The sequence below is a fragment of the Sarcophilus harrisii genome, chromosome 3 (assembly GCF_902635505.1).
Source record: "Sarcophilus harrisii chromosome 3, mSarHar1.11, whole genome shotgun sequence".
Classification (NCBI taxonomy): Eukaryota; Metazoa; Chordata; class Mammalia; order Dasyuromorphia; family Dasyuridae; genus Sarcophilus; species Sarcophilus harrisii.
The window spans coordinates 196,567,078-196,584,846 of record NC_045428.1 but is presented as its reverse complement, the minus strand read 5'-3'; the positions used below and the strand labels follow the sequence as shown (position 1 = coordinate 196,584,846).

The 17,769-nt window shown below is 32.3% G+C and overlaps 1 long non-coding RNA gene across 1 annotated transcript; it reads left to right on the top strand.

Annotated features, from left to right (window-relative positions):
- Positions 1–4,968: 4,968 nt before the first annotated feature.
- LOC116423080 lies at positions 4,969–15,647 on the top strand. Its single transcript, XR_004233559.1, has 3 exons — positions 4,969–5,041; positions 11,507–11,636; positions 14,807–15,647. It is a non-coding gene; the product is annotated as an uncharacterized LOC116423080 (long non-coding RNA).
- Positions 15,648–17,769: the final 2,122 nt, after the last annotated feature.

Genomic DNA, 17,769 nt, shown 5'->3' with positions numbered 1-17,769 from the left:
GATCATTTTTCTATTTTTCTAATTTGTGTATTTTATAATTCATCTAATTTATTTTAGTTTTCTGTCTGATTGACACATAATTTGGCAGAGTAATTTATTTTTCCTTCATTTGTTGTTTTTTTTCTTGTTAATTTCTCAAGAAAGTTAAATTATTAGAAAGTCTGTATGTATGTATAAATATATGCAATTTGTTAATCTTGTATTTTCTAACCCTTGCGGCCTCATATTCAAACTTCTAGTGAGCTTAAAATTATAGAGATAAATGACCACATGTATGGAGGGTTGGGGTTCTAGACTTCAAAAAGTTCAGAAGTAAAATGTGACCTCAGCCAACGCCATGAGAGCAGGTCTCCATCTCTACTTCATAAAAAAAATAATTGCAAAATCAATAATTGGGTGAACAAGACTTAACACTTCTCTATTTCATTTTATCTTTTTTTTTTCATTCCAACATTAAAATTCTTAAAGATGCCAAATTACAGATTTGAGAGCAGAATAACAGATCATATCTTAGATCTCTTCTCAGTCATGGGACATGAAGAAACTAATGAATTGTTACTAGGCTATGTCATAGTTGAGATTTATTCTTTATAAAGCTATTTTAATGCTTATGTTTCTCTCTCTCAGAATGATTTGGGAATGTTTGCACTGACAAAGAATAGTCATGGCATTAGACTTAATCCATGGATTGGTGAAACACAAACTTCAAAGAACTTGTATTGTACTGCCTATCTCTTTATACGTTGCGGCCTTGACTGGTTATTTAAAAAATATCTTTGGGTAAATCTCCCAAGAATAAGTAAATCATACATGGTATTTCTTTAATGTTTCTGTTGTGCTGAGAAATTTGGTATTAAGGTGAGGGATGTCATAGAGAAATTAATCACTTCTCTAAGACTCAGTGATACCATTCAGAAATTCCATAATTCACTCAAAGTAACAAAGAGCAGGAAAAGAAAAAGTGTCCTGTCTAAATGCTTATATTTCTCTTCCCTCACCCAAAACATAACAAAAAATAATGATATAACTATAACAAGAATCCAGAGGCTTAGAGCTAGCAATAAACTCATTTAAAGTGCTAAGATTTATTTCTCACAGCATATAACAGATGGCTGCTAACATTCAGCAATATGTTTCCTTCAAATCAGCAAACTTAAAGGCTACTGTATACCAAACATTTTGCTTTATGTACTAACTCTCTCTTAAGAATATTCATAACCAAGAAAAATTCCAGGTGTAACATAGCATATACTTAGAAAGCTCAGCAAGAATGGCTGTGATCATACAGGAGGAAGAAAAGAAATTCTAAAAATAACTCAAATAAAGTATTATAATCAACATTGTCACTATAAATTAAAACAACAAAAACATTGAATTAGTATCAGTCAGAATCTTCATTACATTTATCTTCAACATCATAAGTTCATACCTTAATTAGACATCTCTAAATGAGAAAATAAATCTATTACTTGCTTGGCTACATAAAGTGAGATGTAAAAATTTAAACACCTCCACTCCAAACATTCATATGGATTATTTATACCTGATTTTTAGTAGAATCTTCCCAGCTCATATTGGTTTGATCAGTCACAGTTGGACATCGTACCTGGACTTCAACATAATGATATCATTTTGGTCTTCTTCTAGAATGAAGGATAACAACAAATACTGTTTCCCAAAAACTTTATGAGAAAACTGTAAAGAAGGCTACAAACATGATTTGTTTTCAAATGATAGCAGTATGCTTAGTAAATTCTAAACTGATACTTATATTGTCCTTTTTTGTATGTTTGTGTGAAGTCAAGGGATGAAGATTGATAAGGGAACTATGGTCTGAAAGAATGAAATTTTAAATACTTTCCTAAAATAAAACAACTTTTTTTATGCTCATGTTGGTCCAAAAGAAAAAGCCAGACAGTATCTTTTAAAAATATACTTAAAATATGCTTTTAAAAAATACATTAGTATTTAATTCTATCCTTATTGCTTTTTAGAATAACTGAATGAGCTTAATTTAAATTTTTATATTTTCATATCATTGCATCAAAACCAAGATATAAAAATTGTAGAAGCAAATGAAGATTTTAGAAATAACAATTTTATACACCATCTTATAATTTTGAAAAAGTAAACACACTTCTGCTTTAAATTTTATGAATAACTTTTTTTTGCAAAATGATCATACTTCACACTAAAAAGGTTCTATTATTTTGTTGAGTTATACATAAAATACTTATGTTTTACATATGTTTATATGTAAAAAAAAACTTTAGTAGAATTAAATACCGGCACAAAGGCTTTTTTTCAACAAGGTGCCTCTCATATATATATGTTAAAGTTAATACCAGGAGTCTGTGAGAGATGAAACTGTAAGATAATTTATTTAATAATCACTTAGTATTGATATCAAAGTAGGTGTAAGACTGAGACAAATGCTTATCTAAGATTTTCTATTATTCTGCCATGTGTTTTATGTATTATTCAACAAAACTCTTTATTTATGGTAAGGTTTTCCAAACATTCTAAGTGACAGATTCATTCCTTCTGCTAATCCTAGATATTGCAAAAGTACCTTAGTAAAATGCATATCAGTGAGAAAGAAATGAATCTATCTAGTTGCACTAGAAAAACAATGTGGATGAATAAATATCTATTTCCAAGATTATGAATAAAGTTTGGGTAAACAATCCACTGAATTCACTCATAAGAGACTACAGATAGAAAATCAGTTGGATTAAGAATTGACTCATAGAAAGATATTGAACTAGATATAATTTAAGAAATCACATCATGCTTTCTATGACTTTAAATAGTTGCTACAAAAACTCATCTTGTTAGCACCAATATTCTCCTGGTAATGCTTTATAGTTATCAATTACAGAATACCATAATTTTAGGAAAAAAATTAAAATTTTGAGTAACTTAAATAACAATGGAAAGATTCATGGATGGCATAAATAAGTTGCAGAACATTAACAATGATGACATATGCTTGAAAAATAGTATAAAAGACTGTTGGAAGATATGTGAAACTGAAAAAGTAGATTGGTCTATTAGGCATTGAGGAAAATGGAAGAATGGGTTTTCAATGTGCTTTTAATATGGTCATAGATTTAGAGATCTTTAGGGACCTTAACAGTCATCTAGTCTTATTTTTCACTTGAGGAAACAGAGGCAGAAGGAGATTAAATGATACAAATGAAATAAGTGGAAAGATTGAAGTTAAACATCAGTCCCCTGACTCTAAATTCAGTGTTTTGTTTTATTTTTTAAACTAGTGTAAGGATGGATCCATAATTCAAAAGTGTTATGGAGTATTTTAAAAGTATTTTATTCCAAATGTATGATGATTGAGTTTAAGCAGATATTTTAAAAACATTTTAAATTTCTAAATTTGCATTACAAATTCTTTTCAACAAAAAAGCAAAAACCTGCCTTAAATTAAAATGTTTAAATTAGCCTATTTTCAATTAAAATAATTCTATTTTAATTAAATAATATGGCATGTCATGTTAGAATCCTGTAATATCTGAGCTAAAAGGGCCTTATAAAAATATAAATCTTTTTCTTGCTCTTGGACAAACATGAAATGTTAAATAAAATTAAAAATAAAATCTACTTAAGGGCAAATTTCCCACTTGATAATAGCTGTTGGAAAAACTGGAAAGCAGTTTAGTTAAAAAAAAAGTTTAAAGCAACATTTTATACCATTATCATCTCAAAAGGTTAAAATGTAAAAATTATATATTTTAAAACAGAGCAAACTAAATGGAAGTACTTTTTTAACCTTTTAAAATTTTTATTTAACATTCTTTTCTTTGAAAATAGAATTCCAAATTCTCTCTCTCATTCCTACTGTGAGACAAGCAAAATTATATCAATTATACATATGAAATCATGTGAAACATTTCCATAGTAGCCATATAACAAAAAAAGTCAAAAAATAAAGGAAATGAGCAAATTTTATTTTAGTTTGCACTTAAGAAGTCATCAATTCTGGGTTTGGAGGTGAATAGCATTTTTTCATCATGAGTCCTTTGGGATTATCTGTATTGATTAGAGTAGCCATATCTTTCACAGTTGATCACCATTTCAGCATTGTTGTACCTGTGCTCAGTGATATCTCAGTTCTCCTTACTTCATTTTGGATCAGTTCATGGAGTTCAGATCATGTTGTGCTTTTTTTTTTTTCTGTCTCTCTCCAAGTAATTTCTTATAACAAAATATCATAATTATAAACAATGCCTTTTTCAGCCATTCTCCAATTGATGAGAGTCCCCTCAGCCTGCAATTCTTTGCCACTACAAAAAGAGTTGTTATAAATACTTTTGTATGTATAGATTCTTTTCTCTCTTTTTAAAAAAATCTCTTTGAGGTAACAGAGGTATTGCTGGGTCAAAAGGTATGCCTGAGTTTATAGTCCTTTGAGTGTAGTTCCAAATTGTTCTCCAGAATAGTCAAATCACTTTGCAACTCTACCAACAATTCATTAATGTATCTATTTCTCCTCATTCCATCTAGCATATATCATTTCTGAAAGGTGTGAGGTGATACCTCTGAGTTATTTTAATTTCCCTTTCTCTAATCAATAGTGACTTAGATTTTTCCATATTATTATAGATAGCTTTGATTTCCTTTTCTGAAAACTGCCTGTTCATATCTTTTGACTGTTTATCAATTGAAGCATGGACTTTATTAATTTTTTTAAAGAATTAGACTGTTTCCTTTATATTTGAGAAATGAGACCTTTTTCAGAGAAACTTGTAAAAAATTTTGATATTAGTTCATTGACTATGGTATCTTTTAGCAAAATGTAGTTTCCCCTATTATGTTTTTTAATTGAGTTAATTTTGCTTTATTTGTCTGAGCTTTTGATTGCTATCTTTGCCTTTTTTACTTTCACTGAGACATAATAGATTCTGCACAAACCCTTTATTTTAACTATTTGTGTTTTTTTTTTTGTTTCAGAGTAGTTCTTATAAACAACATATTTTTGGATTCTGGTTTCTAATCCATGCTGCTATTCACTTCTGATTTATGGGTAAGTTTATCCCATTCACAGTTAATAACTAATTAACTGTATATTTCCCTCCCTCCTATTTTCTTCTGTTATACTTCTCTCTCTTTTCATCCTCTTCTTCCTTAAAAGCCCATTTCTATTTCCCTATTGAATGAGATAAAGTTAAATGTTCCATTCAATAATAGTAGGTGTGTGTATGTATGTATGTTTTCAGCATATCCCTCCTTTTTTTACCCTCCTTTCCCTTTTTGAGATCATTTCCAACATAATTAACTTATACCCATACCCTTTGCCTATATATATCATATTTCTTCCCATATAAAAATATAAACAATTTAACTTTATTGAGTCACCTGTAATTAGTCTCTCATGTTTACCTTTTTAATACTTCTCTTGAGGTTTGTGTTTTTTGAATGTCAGATTTTCTATTTAGTGCTGATCTTTTCATCATGAATACCTAGATGTTTTCTATCACATTTTCTATCACATATCCATTTATTCCCCTAAAGTTTACTCCATTTTTTTTTTCTGGGTAGGTTACTTTTGTTTGTAATCCTGAGTCCTTTCTCTTTCAGAATTACATATTCCAAACTCTTCTACTTCTTTAAAGCGAAAACTGCTAAAGTTTGTGTTATCCTAACTGTGACTCCATGATATCTGAATTATTTATTTCTAGATGCTTGCAATATTTTCTCCTTTGGGGATCTCTTTTAGGAGGTGATCAGTGAATTTGTTCAGTGATGACTTTACCTTCTATATTAAGATATTAGGGCAGTTTTCTTTTATAATTTTTTGAAATATGATATCTGTTTTTACTTATTCATGGCTTTCAGGTAGTCCAATAATTTTTTACATGATCTCTCCGTGATCCATTTTCCAGGTCAGTTATTTTTTCAAAGACATATTTCATATTTTTTCTAATTTTTCATTCTTTTGACTTTTTTTTTTTTTTTTTTTTACTATTTCTTGGAATTTCATTTCTATTTCAAGGAATAGAGGATGAAATAAATACAGGCAATTCTGATAGTATTTATATCAATTAGACATAAAGCTCAAAAAATTTTATCAGTAACACACAAAAAAGAATAGGATCTAATGAACATGGTAGCAGTTTTATATATGTCAAATGACTAAGAAATATATACATACTATATAAGGGTATCTGCTGTCCCTGATCTTAAGGTGCTCCTAGGCCATGAAAACAAATCTTCACATGCATGTTGGTTAGGCTATAATTCTCTATCTCCTGACTAGAAACCTTCAGAATGGAGGTGAGATGGAGGTGTGCATGGTATAGACTAGTCCTTCTCTATGTTAATTTTTTTCCCATAATTTTCTTTCATTATTCACTTTTCCCAATTTTTCCTTAGCTCTTTTTTTTTAAACCTCTTCTAAAAATTCTTTTTGGACTTGTATCCAATTGGCATTTTACTTTGAGGCTTTGCTTGAAACTAATTTTATATTTTTGTCTTCTTCTGAGTTTGTGTCTTGGTCTTCCCTGACAATCTTTGACGTCATTTCTTTTAAAAAAATTATTGTTAATTCTTCCATCCTATTTCTTGACTTCCATCCTATTTCTTTCATAAACAAAAATCAAAATTAAGCTTAGGTTCTCTTCACTTTAGGGTTGAGGAAGCACTATCCCAATTTCAAGATTTTTCATGATGTGTTTTCAAAAGCTATTTCTGGGAGTTTCCAAGTTTTCAGTGATTCCAAAGTGGTAGAATCCAGGAGATGTGTGGTCACTGCTCTCCTTATTTGTGCTGTGTTCTTTACTCAGGAAAGGTTTCTAATACCCTGTAGACAGAAGACTTGTGCTACTATTGGCTTTGGAAGTGTGACCAGGTTCCCTACCCTCTAGTAGCCATAAGTTATAGTGTTTCCCTCTACTTTGGGACTGCAACTAGGGTTTCTGGTACCTTGTGCTTGACCAGAGAGACTCTTTACTCTCCTGGAACTGTGAATCAAAACTGTGCCAGCAAAGGGTCCCATACAATCTCTTTCTGACCAGTTTTCTGACCTCCTTATTGTCTTTGGTATGAGAGCTTCAGAAGCTGCTGCTGCTGTACCACTTATAAGATCTACCATGTCATACCCCCTACTTTGATGTCACAGACTTTTCCCACTATCCTACCTTGTCTTAGGTTAGAAAAATGTCCCATCCTCACCTTTTTTTGGATCTGCCCTTTCAAAATTTGATTTGAGGAATTATTTTGAAGTTTTTTGAAGGGAAATGTTGGAAGAGTTCTATTGACTTTCTCTTCTCTGCCATCTTAGCTCTGCTCCCTGAAAGTGACTTTAGAGATCACCTAGATTACCTCATTCATTTTGTGTATAGGTTAGCTAAGGCTTAGGCAAAGTAAGATGCTCAAAATCACACAATTTAAAAGCAGTTTCAAGAGTTGAATCCAAGATCAGCTGAATTCAAATCCAAGACTAATTAACCTCTAATTATGACACTAATCAGAAAGAACTAGACTCAATGTGTAGAACTTTCCCTCATAAACAAAAATCAAAATTATATGCTTTAATATGACTCTAATATTCCTGAATCAGCCTATTCAACCAACTTTTTAGAAAGGATAATTTTCAGTTGCATTGTAAATCACATTACTGACGAACATTTAAAAATCATAACAATAAAAAAAATGAGGACAATTACTGTGAAGTACTTCCCACAGGATTTTTCTGCTGAATGGTAAAAAATTGGGGTGTTTTTGGAATGTCAAAGTGCTATATACTTAGTAATCATTTCATTTAGCCAAAAAAAAAACCCCATAAAAATAGTCTATAATAGTCAAAGAATTAGCAAAGAAAATAGAAGATTTAGAGATACCTGTTAGAAGCTGAATTTACTTAGGGATTATTATAAGGTGGAGAGGTTAGCTAGATTGTCCAATGGATAGAAGACCTGGACCAGAGTCAGGAAGACCTGAGGTTCAGCTATGGCCTCAGATACTTCCTAGATGTGTGACCCTAGGCAAGTCACTTAATCCTATTTGCTTCAATTTCCTTAACTGTAAAATGAGCTAGAGAAAGAAATGGCAGCTCACCCTATTATCTTTGTCAAGAAAACCCCAGTGGGGTTTTGAAGAGTTAGATGTGACTGAACACAATTGGAGCAATAAAATGGGATTTCTAACCTCCAAAACAAATGAGAAAAGGAAAAGGGAAACATTGTAAATGGAACTAATATCCCCCAACTATCCAAGATATTATCATACATCATTGTGTACAAATGGAAATCTATTTTGAGGTGGGGTGAGGAGGAAGAGATAATACCATTTTGGTAGCTGACTACAAGACTACAATAATAATTAATGTTGTGTCTTGGAACATGTCTACAGATTTAATTAATATGGTAATGACTTCACATTGATATCAATAATGATTAGCTTAGACTACAAACAGCCACAGTGCATCTCTTCCACCCTTCTACACAAAAACACTGTCAACACCAGAGAGGAAGAAGCAGAGTAATTTAGACAAAATCAAAGGATTGAGAGATGCTCATGACCTTGGAGATCATCTAGTGTAATCCCTGAATTTGATTGGTTGAAGACTGATTTATTGTGATTGTTAATTGCTAGTAGCAGAGAAGGAAGGTGGGACAGTGAAAAGAGGTACAGATCTGGATCTCAGGTTCACATATTGTATCTGCTACTTACTGTATGTCTTCAGACAATCATTTCATCATTTTGACCTCATTTTTTTGAGTTATACAATGACAAGTTTCAATCTGATCAGTTCTAAATTGGTTTCCACTTCTAAATTAGTGGAACAGACTAGACTTTTAAGCTTTATCATTACTATAAAGAAAGTATTTTTCCATTGTGAGTTATCTGTTATATAGTAGAAAGAGAACTGGTATTAAAGGTTTGTGATCTGAATTCAAATTCTGCCTTCAATGCATACTGCTCCAGACGACTCACTTAGCTTACCTGTGCCTCATTTTCCTGTTCTTCGTAGTGAAGAATTTAGATTAAGTGCATTCCAGCTCCAGGTCAGTAATCTCTGTTGTTATGTGCAGCAGCAGTAGCAGCAACAGTAGAAATGTCTGAGAAATTAGAGAACATCTGAGTTTTCACTTCATATTTAAAGAAACTGAGACCTAGAGGGAAAATGATTTGCCAGAATTCATGGTACAGACTGATCAGATCCCAGATTTTCTGACACCAAAACTAGTGTCCTGTCTGTTAGTCATAAGTAACAAAGATGGAATCCAGCCTTAGATCCCTGCATCCAAGTCAGTTGCTTATTCCATAATACTGCAGTATCAGTGTACTAGGATGATTTGGGAATAGGGTAAAATGATCAAAGATTCAGATAGTTTTTGACTCTCCTTCTAGTTTGGAAGCATTGAAAGTAACTCGACTCTTAAGCTGGGTCTCAGCTGTTCTCTCTGTATGCTCCTTTTTTAAACCCCTTTTTATTCATTGTCTTTTTAATATATTCAAATTCTTACCTTATCTTCTTGTCTTTTTTGTTGATGATTTTTATACTGTTCTCATTTGAGAAGATAAATTTTTTGATTTAAAGAGCTGGCAATAAAAGAGGGATACCCACAAGGTCTATTTCTAATGTTGGCTTGCAGCCACTTCTGCTCATTCTCACTCTTGTCCTATGGAATTATCAGTTTTCATCAGATTGCAGTTAAGAGCTGAAAAACCTCCAAGGTCAAGCAGTTTGAGCCTCTCATTTTTTCTTTTTCTTTTCTTTTTTTTTTTTGAGTTAAAAAATTATAATAGCTTTTTATTTTTCCAAATACATGAAAAAGTAATTTTCAACATTCATTTTTGCAAAACCTTGTGTTACAGATTTTTTCCCCTTCTTCCTTCCTTCTCCTCTAGAAGCAAGCAATACAATGTAAGTTAAACATGTACATTTCTTCTAAACATATTTCCATATTCATCATGCTGTGCAAGAAAAAATCAGTTCAAAAGGGAAAAACATGAGACAGAAAAAAAATCAAGCAAATGAGCAAACAACAACAACAAAAAGATGAAAATTTCATGCTTTGAGCCACATTTGGTCTCCATAGTTCTCTCTCTGGATGCAGATGGCTTTTTCTATCATGTCTATTAGAATTGCCTTGAATCACCTCATTGTTGAAAAGAATCAAGTCCATCACAGTGAATCATCACATAATCTTCATGTTCTCTTGGTTCTATTCACTTCCCTTAGTATCAGTTCATATAAATCTTTCCAGGCTTTTCTGAAATCAGCTTGTTCATCATTTCTTTACAGAACAATAATATTCCATTACATTCATATAACTTATCCAGCCATTTACCAACTAATGAGCATCCACTCTACTTCCAGTTCCTTGCCACTATAAAAAGGGCTGCTACAAACATTTTTTGCACATGTAGGCCATTTTCCCTTTTTTATGGGATCTTTTTTTTTTTATCTCTTTTTTATGATCTCTTTGGGATACAGACCTGTTGGGTATGCAATTGGGTATGCTCAGTTTCATTATCCTTATAGGGAATTCTATTTCTTACATTCATATACTATCAGGAATTGAATTAAAATTTTCTATTTTGTGATCAATAATGATCTCTAGTTCTTCTTTGGTCACAATTTCCTTCCTCCTCCACAGGTCTGAGAGGCAAACTATCCTATGTTCTTTTAATTAATTTATAATCTCATTCTTTATGCTTAGATCATGAACCCATTTTGTCCTTGTCTTGGTGTACGGTATTAAGTGTGGGTCAATGCCTAGTTTCTGCCACACTAATTTCCTATTTTCCCAGCAGTTTTTGTCAAACAGTGAATTCTTATCCCAAAAGCTGGGGTGTTTGGGTTTGTCAAACATTAGATTATTAAAGTTATTTCCTATTTTGCCTTGTGAACCTAATCTATTCCGCTGATCAACTAGTCTATTTCTTAGCCAATACCATATGGTTTTGGTGACCACTGCTTTATAATATAGTTTTAGATCTGGTACAGCTAGTAGGCAAGGGATTTTTGTTGGACTGGACAAAGGGTAAGTAAAAGCAGCATCATCTTTTAAGCAAAAATGGCAAGAAGATATTAAAATGATCTACAATGAATTTAAAACTTGGAAAATGCTTTTTTCCCCACTTTCTCATTTAATACTTGGAATCCCAAGTTCCTTATTTTTTCCCCCTTTTAGCATAGTATGGTGATATATAATTTTAGATAATGAAACTTGAATTGTTGTGATGGAAGATTCAAAATAGAATACTGACATTTTTGCCCTAATTGCTTTAGCTTTTGTATGAAAGAGAAAAGTGCTAACTTGTTTGATGGGCCTGCTCCTCAGGAACCAATCCACTGACTGTCCCCTCACCCCCACCACCCTCAAATAAAATAAATGGCTTTCAAATTTGAAAGATAAAAAGCTAAAACATAAATGAAGTTGTTATCAAAAGAATCTGTAATTTTCTTTGTTTCCCATGAATTAAAGCATATTACTTCATCCTAAAAATCCTCCTCTGACATAATTTTTTTTATCTATAGGTATTCTTTCACTGAGTCACTTGGAAGTTAAGCAACCTGAGCAAACATATATCCAAGGGCAAAGAAAAGAGCAGAAACTTGCTGTCTTAAGTCAACATTCTTTTTATCAGACTCCTATTAAAAAGCCCAGGTTTGAATATTCTTTCTCTTGATTTCTTTAAATTGAAAAAAAGACTTATTAGGGTTCCATTTTCCTTGCGTTGCTGTGGCTATCCTATAACAGTTAGCTTTGAGTTTCTTCTGGAATCAAGGTTGAAGTAATTATCCAACTTGGAAGGATATTTTATCCAAATCAGAGCCATCAATTTCCTTCCCTTCATGACAGCTCTATTTGCAGGTAAATTTGGAATGCAAAATTATTTACTCCTTAGTAAATGGAGAAGGGAGAACTACGAGAAATAAGGTAAAAAAGTCCCTTAGATAATAAAAACTCAAAGAAAAAATATTGATGAATGAATGACTATATTAAAAGATTTATAACATCAAGGATTTATTAGATGCAAAACACTGTGCTAAACAATAAGAATACAAATAGAGAAGATAGTCTCTGTTTCAAAGGAGATTACATGCCATTGGAAGTGGATAATTTATGAAAGGATTCAGCCATACAGATAGGACTATATGATCCTTGCAGTTCAATGGCAAAGCAGATACTAATTCATTTACATTACTACATATATATACATATATATATGTATATACACATGCATACATACATATATAAGGAAAATTGACTAGATTTGATAACTGAATGTGGGAGGTGAAAGAAAAGAGTCAACGATAATATATTTCTTTTTTATTTTATTAATGCTTTTTATTTTCAAAACATATGCATGGATATTTGTTTAACACTGCAAAACCCCCTTCTCCTTACCCCCTCCTCTAGATGGTAAGTAATCCAATACATGTTAAACATGTGCAATTCAAAGATAGTTGATTTCAAACATAAAAATGGTTAATGGTCATGTCATTTGAAAGAAATATTAGTTGACTCAAGTTTCCACTAATGTGTGACATTAGCATATGACTGACTGGGTAAAGGCTCATATTAAAATAAATTTAAACCTATATTATAGTGTTAACATTGTCAATTGAGCATGGGGTCAGAAGACATTCTTCATTCGATGAAGGGCTTTTATCTGTAGGCAAACATGGAATCTAGAATCAAAGCAGAGTGATCCATGAGTAACTACCATATGGCTTACAGAAGACAATCATACAAATTGCACTCTTTCCAAAAGAGGAAGATGAGCTTTTCTCAGAAGGCCAATAAGGAACTTCTAAATGCTAGTTCTAAATAAAATTTTCACTGTATGGTCAAGATTTTTGTGGTATTGGTGGTTGTAATGGCTGGCATAGCTGATTTAATTGTGCTTGGTAGAATGATTAGCAAAATGCTGCCAAATTCATTCATTTATTAAGCAGCTAGTCTGTGCCAAGTACAGAGGTAGTAACTGAGATGCAGAGACATCTTGCCCTCCAGAAATTTATATTTACCTGCTTTTGTAATAATAGCAACATCTAGAATATTTTCCTTAAAGAAATGTTTATAATAACTGACAATCTACCTCATCAATTCTGAGACATAATTAAAGGCAGCTAGGATAGGTGGGTAATTTCAACCCTGAAAGCAAAGATACTTTTAGTTCATTTTGCTTTATATCACAATTCTTCAAGGATAGATTATGCCAGACTAACCATATTTCCTTTTATGATAAGATGACCAAATTAGCAGATAAAAAAAAGCCATAGAAATAGTTTGCCTAGATTTTAACAAAGATTTAATAAAATATCTCAAGAAATCTAAGCAAAAATTGTGATTACCAAGTAAAACAAATATCCACATTAGCTATGTCAAAAATTGTCTTTTCCTGGATTTTGAATCTTTTTATCTTACTCTGTCTGGGGGGAAGGTATGTGGGGAGGGGGAAAGAAGCATATGAAGTGTGGGGAGAGGGAGAGAAGCATATGTCATCAATTCTCTCTATTGTGGTTGGTCACTGCATTGAACAGAGATCTTATGTTTTCTGAGTTGTTTGTACAAGCAGTGTTATTACTATATAAATTGGGCTAATTTTGCTACTTTCACTTTGCTTCAGTTTATATTATTCTTTCCAAGTTTCCCTTTCATTATCCTTATAGGGAATTCTAGTTCTTACATTCATATACTATCAGGAATTGAATTAAAAAGAACATACAGAAAGAGAAGAAAGCAACATATCTATATCCACTTAATCTTCTGAACCTTCACACCAGCATTTGGTTGCTTAGGGTACCATATTGCTGCTCTATCTTTAGTACAATGTAGTCCAATATGTTGTAACATAGTACTATACTATGCAAAATTCTGTGATAAAAAAGCACAGGACTTTTGGGGAAAATGTGGTTAGGAGCATAGCCCTCAAAACTGTCAGTGACCAAAAAAGATAGAAACCTGACAAAAATGATAACAGTTTTTAAAAAATATGTTAAATGCTTTAAGAAACAAATAAATAGTGTATGGTATTTGTAACCAGAACCTTGGACTGCCTTTAGCCTTAGTCAGTTTCAGTGGAGCAGACTGACCAAGTCCTAAGCAAGTTGGGCAGACAGCAATTGTAATCTTGGAACCGGGGTTATGGTTTGAAGGTGGGAAGTAGTAAAGATCTATCTTCCTCCAATTCTTATTAAACTAGAAGTTATACAATAAATATAGTTCTTTACCTTGAAAAAGACCTAAAGTTGACTGTGGAGATGGGCATCAGAAGGGTTGCCCTCATGCATAATTGTGAAATATTGTGGTTTTCAGATTCCTCTTGATCCTTGAAGGAAAAAAAATAACGTACAAGCAAACTTGAAAATTGATTTATGCTTAAAAGATTCCTTAATGTATCACTTGCATTGAAGCAAATTTTTGTTTTCAGAGTAAGCATTCTAGCAGAGTTGATTGTAAAAACAATACTTTTCACAATGAATGGAAATAAGAAATATATAATCAGTTGCCTCTTATTAACAGAATTCAATGAAAGGCAAGAATTTAGCAAGGAATTTAGATGATCTCTAAAGTCTCTCTCAGGCCTAAAACCTTGGAACTTTTTTCTTAAATGCAAATCATTTCTCTTTGGGTGTGGTCTTCAATATTATTTATAACCTTTCTCTACCAGACTTTATTTCAGTTTGTCTGGTTTTTGGCAATTTGTGGAATTTTTTTTCTTAGAAGAGAAAAATCTTGTTTTATTATTTTTTTATTTGTTAGTCTATTTTTATGAAATCATTATTTATTTGTTTATCTTGAGTCCATTAACACTCTTATTTGCACAGGTATTCAATTCCACATGTGGAGGGGAAATGCATCTTTTATAACAGTAGAAATCGGAGAACTGGTGCTTTGGCACCACTACTTACAGAAGTAAGTGACTTCATTCCATGTATGTTATACATTTGATTACTTAAGAATATGTAATAGTCTCCTCTTTGTGTTCATAAGATAATGGTCAGCCATCACTGGGTTTGGAAAATTTCCTCCATCCATTTTCATTCAGTTATGATACAGCTGCTGATATATCCCTGGTTCAAGGTGCAGGCCAAGATGTATCCAGGATGAGTACCTTTTTAACAGAAGTACAATGGGAACTTCCAAGTTTGGAAAATTTCCTCCATCCATTTTCATTCAGTTATGATACAGCTGCTGATATATCCCTGGTTCAAGGTGCAGGCCAAGATGTATCCAGGATGAGTACCTTTTTAACAGAAGTACAATGGGAACTTCCAAGAGCCCCAAGATTTTCTTGGGGGAGGCGAGAATGCTGTTCTTGGAGGTGTAATAAGGTGTTAATTTCACAGCCATTTTGTTTACTGGATTGGACTAAAAAAAATCATAGATTTTTCAGCTTTAAAGTATCTTAAAGGTTATATAATCTACTCTCATTTTATGGATAAAGAAACTCAAGCGCAGAGAAGTGAGTAGTTTTGCCTTATGGCACACAAGTATTAAATAGAAAAGATCTGTCTTTATTTCTGCTTCTCTACCTCTTAATTTCTAATTCACTTTGCTATGTTCAATGGGGAACAAGGAGTATTGCCAAGACTATAAGTGGGATACCATTGATAATGATCAAAGGATGTGAACAGGCAGTTTCAGAAGAAGTAATTTTTAAAATGTTCTAAATTGCTAATGATTAGAGAAATACAAATGGCATCTCTTCATGGCTACTTAGTTAATATTATAACTACACAACTCAAAAAGATAATCCAGAGATTCTGACGTGGAATATCAAACTTTATTCAATTATTTTTTTATTTGAAATTTGGGGAACAGCAGTCATCAAAACCATTTGGCATTGGCTAAGCAATAGACTAGTTGATCAGTGGAATAGGTTAGATTCACAGGACAAAATAGTCAATAACTATAGCAATCTAGTGTTTGACAAACCCAAAGACCCCAACTTTTGGGATAAGAATTCACTGTTTGACAAAAACTGCTAGGAAAACTGGAAATTAGTATGGCAGAAACTAGACATTGACCACACTTAACACTGTACACCAAGATAAGATTAAAATGGGTTCATGATTTAAGCATTAAGAATGAGATTATAAATAAATAAATTATAAATAAAAAAACATAGGATAGTTTACCTCTCAGACTTGTGGAGGAGGAAGGAATTTGTGACCAAAGAAGAACTAGAGATCATTATTAATCACAAAATAGAAAATTTTGATTATATCAAATTAAAAAGCTTTTGTGCAAAAAAAAAAAATAAACGAATGCAGACAAGATCAAAATGGAAGCAATAAAGTGGGAAAACGTTTTTACAGTCAAAGGCTCTGATAAAGGCCTTATTTCCAAAATATATAGAGAATTGACTCTAAAAGAAATCAAGCCATTCTCCAATTGATGAATGGTCAAAAGATACGAACAGACAATTTTCAGATGATGAAATTGAAACTATTATCACTCATATGAAAGTGTTCCAAATCATTACTGATTAGAGAAATGCAAATTAAGACAACTCTGCGATAATACTACCCACCTGTCAGATTGGCTAGGATGACAGGAAAAGATAATGCTGAATGTTGGAGGGGATGTGGGAAAACCGGGACACTGATGCATTATTGGTGGAATTATGAATACATCCAGCCATTCTGGAGAGCAATTTGGAACTATGCTCAAAAAGTTATCAAACTGTACATACCCTTTGAGCTAGCACTGTTACTACTGGGTTTATATCCCAAAGAGATACCCCAAAGAAGGGAAAGGGACCTGTATGTGCAAAAATGTTTGTGGCAGCCTGTTTGTAGTGACTAGAAACTAGAAATTGAATGGATGCCCATTAATTGGAGAATGGCTGAATAAGTTGTGGTATATGAGTGTTATGGAATATTATTGTTCTGTAAGAAATGCCCAGCAGGATGATTTCAGAAAGGCCTGGAAAGACTTACATGAACTGATGCTGAGTAAAATGAGCAGGACTAGGAGATCATTATATACACTTCAACAACAATATTATATGATGATCAATTCTGATGGACATCGCTCTCTTTAACAATGAGATGAACCAAATCAATTCCATTTGTTCAATAATGAAGAGAACCAGCTACATCCAGTGAAAGAACTATGGGAAATTAGTATGAACCACAACATAGCATTTCCACTCCCTCTGTTTTTGTTAGCTTGCATTTTTGTTTTCTTTCTCAGGTTATTTTTACCTTATTTCTAAATCCAATTTTTCTTGTGCAGCAAAATAATTGTATAAATAATGTATACATATATTGTATTTAACCTATACTTTAACATATTTAACATGTATGGGGCTGCCTGCCATCTAGAGAAGGGGTGGACTGAAGGAGGGGAAAAGTTGGAACAAAAGTTTTTGCAAGGGTTGAAAAATTACCCATGCACATGTTTTGTCAATAAATAAATAATATAATATTATAAAATATATATAAATTAATAAAATAAAAAGCTATAGTAACAAACAAACAAATAAATATTAAAAAAAGAAAAGAAATTTGGGGAAGTTTTAATTTTTTTTCCCTTCTAAAACAGAAGGCCTAACCAAGTAATTCTAGTATTTGTCTTACTGACAAAGGATTCCAAAGAAAGGTCAGTCTTATCAAAGTTGTCAATCTGGAAATAAATCCATCTGCAAACTGGTATACTATAGAAGAAACCATCCTTTTGTCATTGTTTATCTTAACTCAGGCAATAAAAAATTGGCCTGCTGATTGACATTTGTTTTGTGGTCACTGCTTTTACAGTAAAAGATAATATAATGAAATGGGAT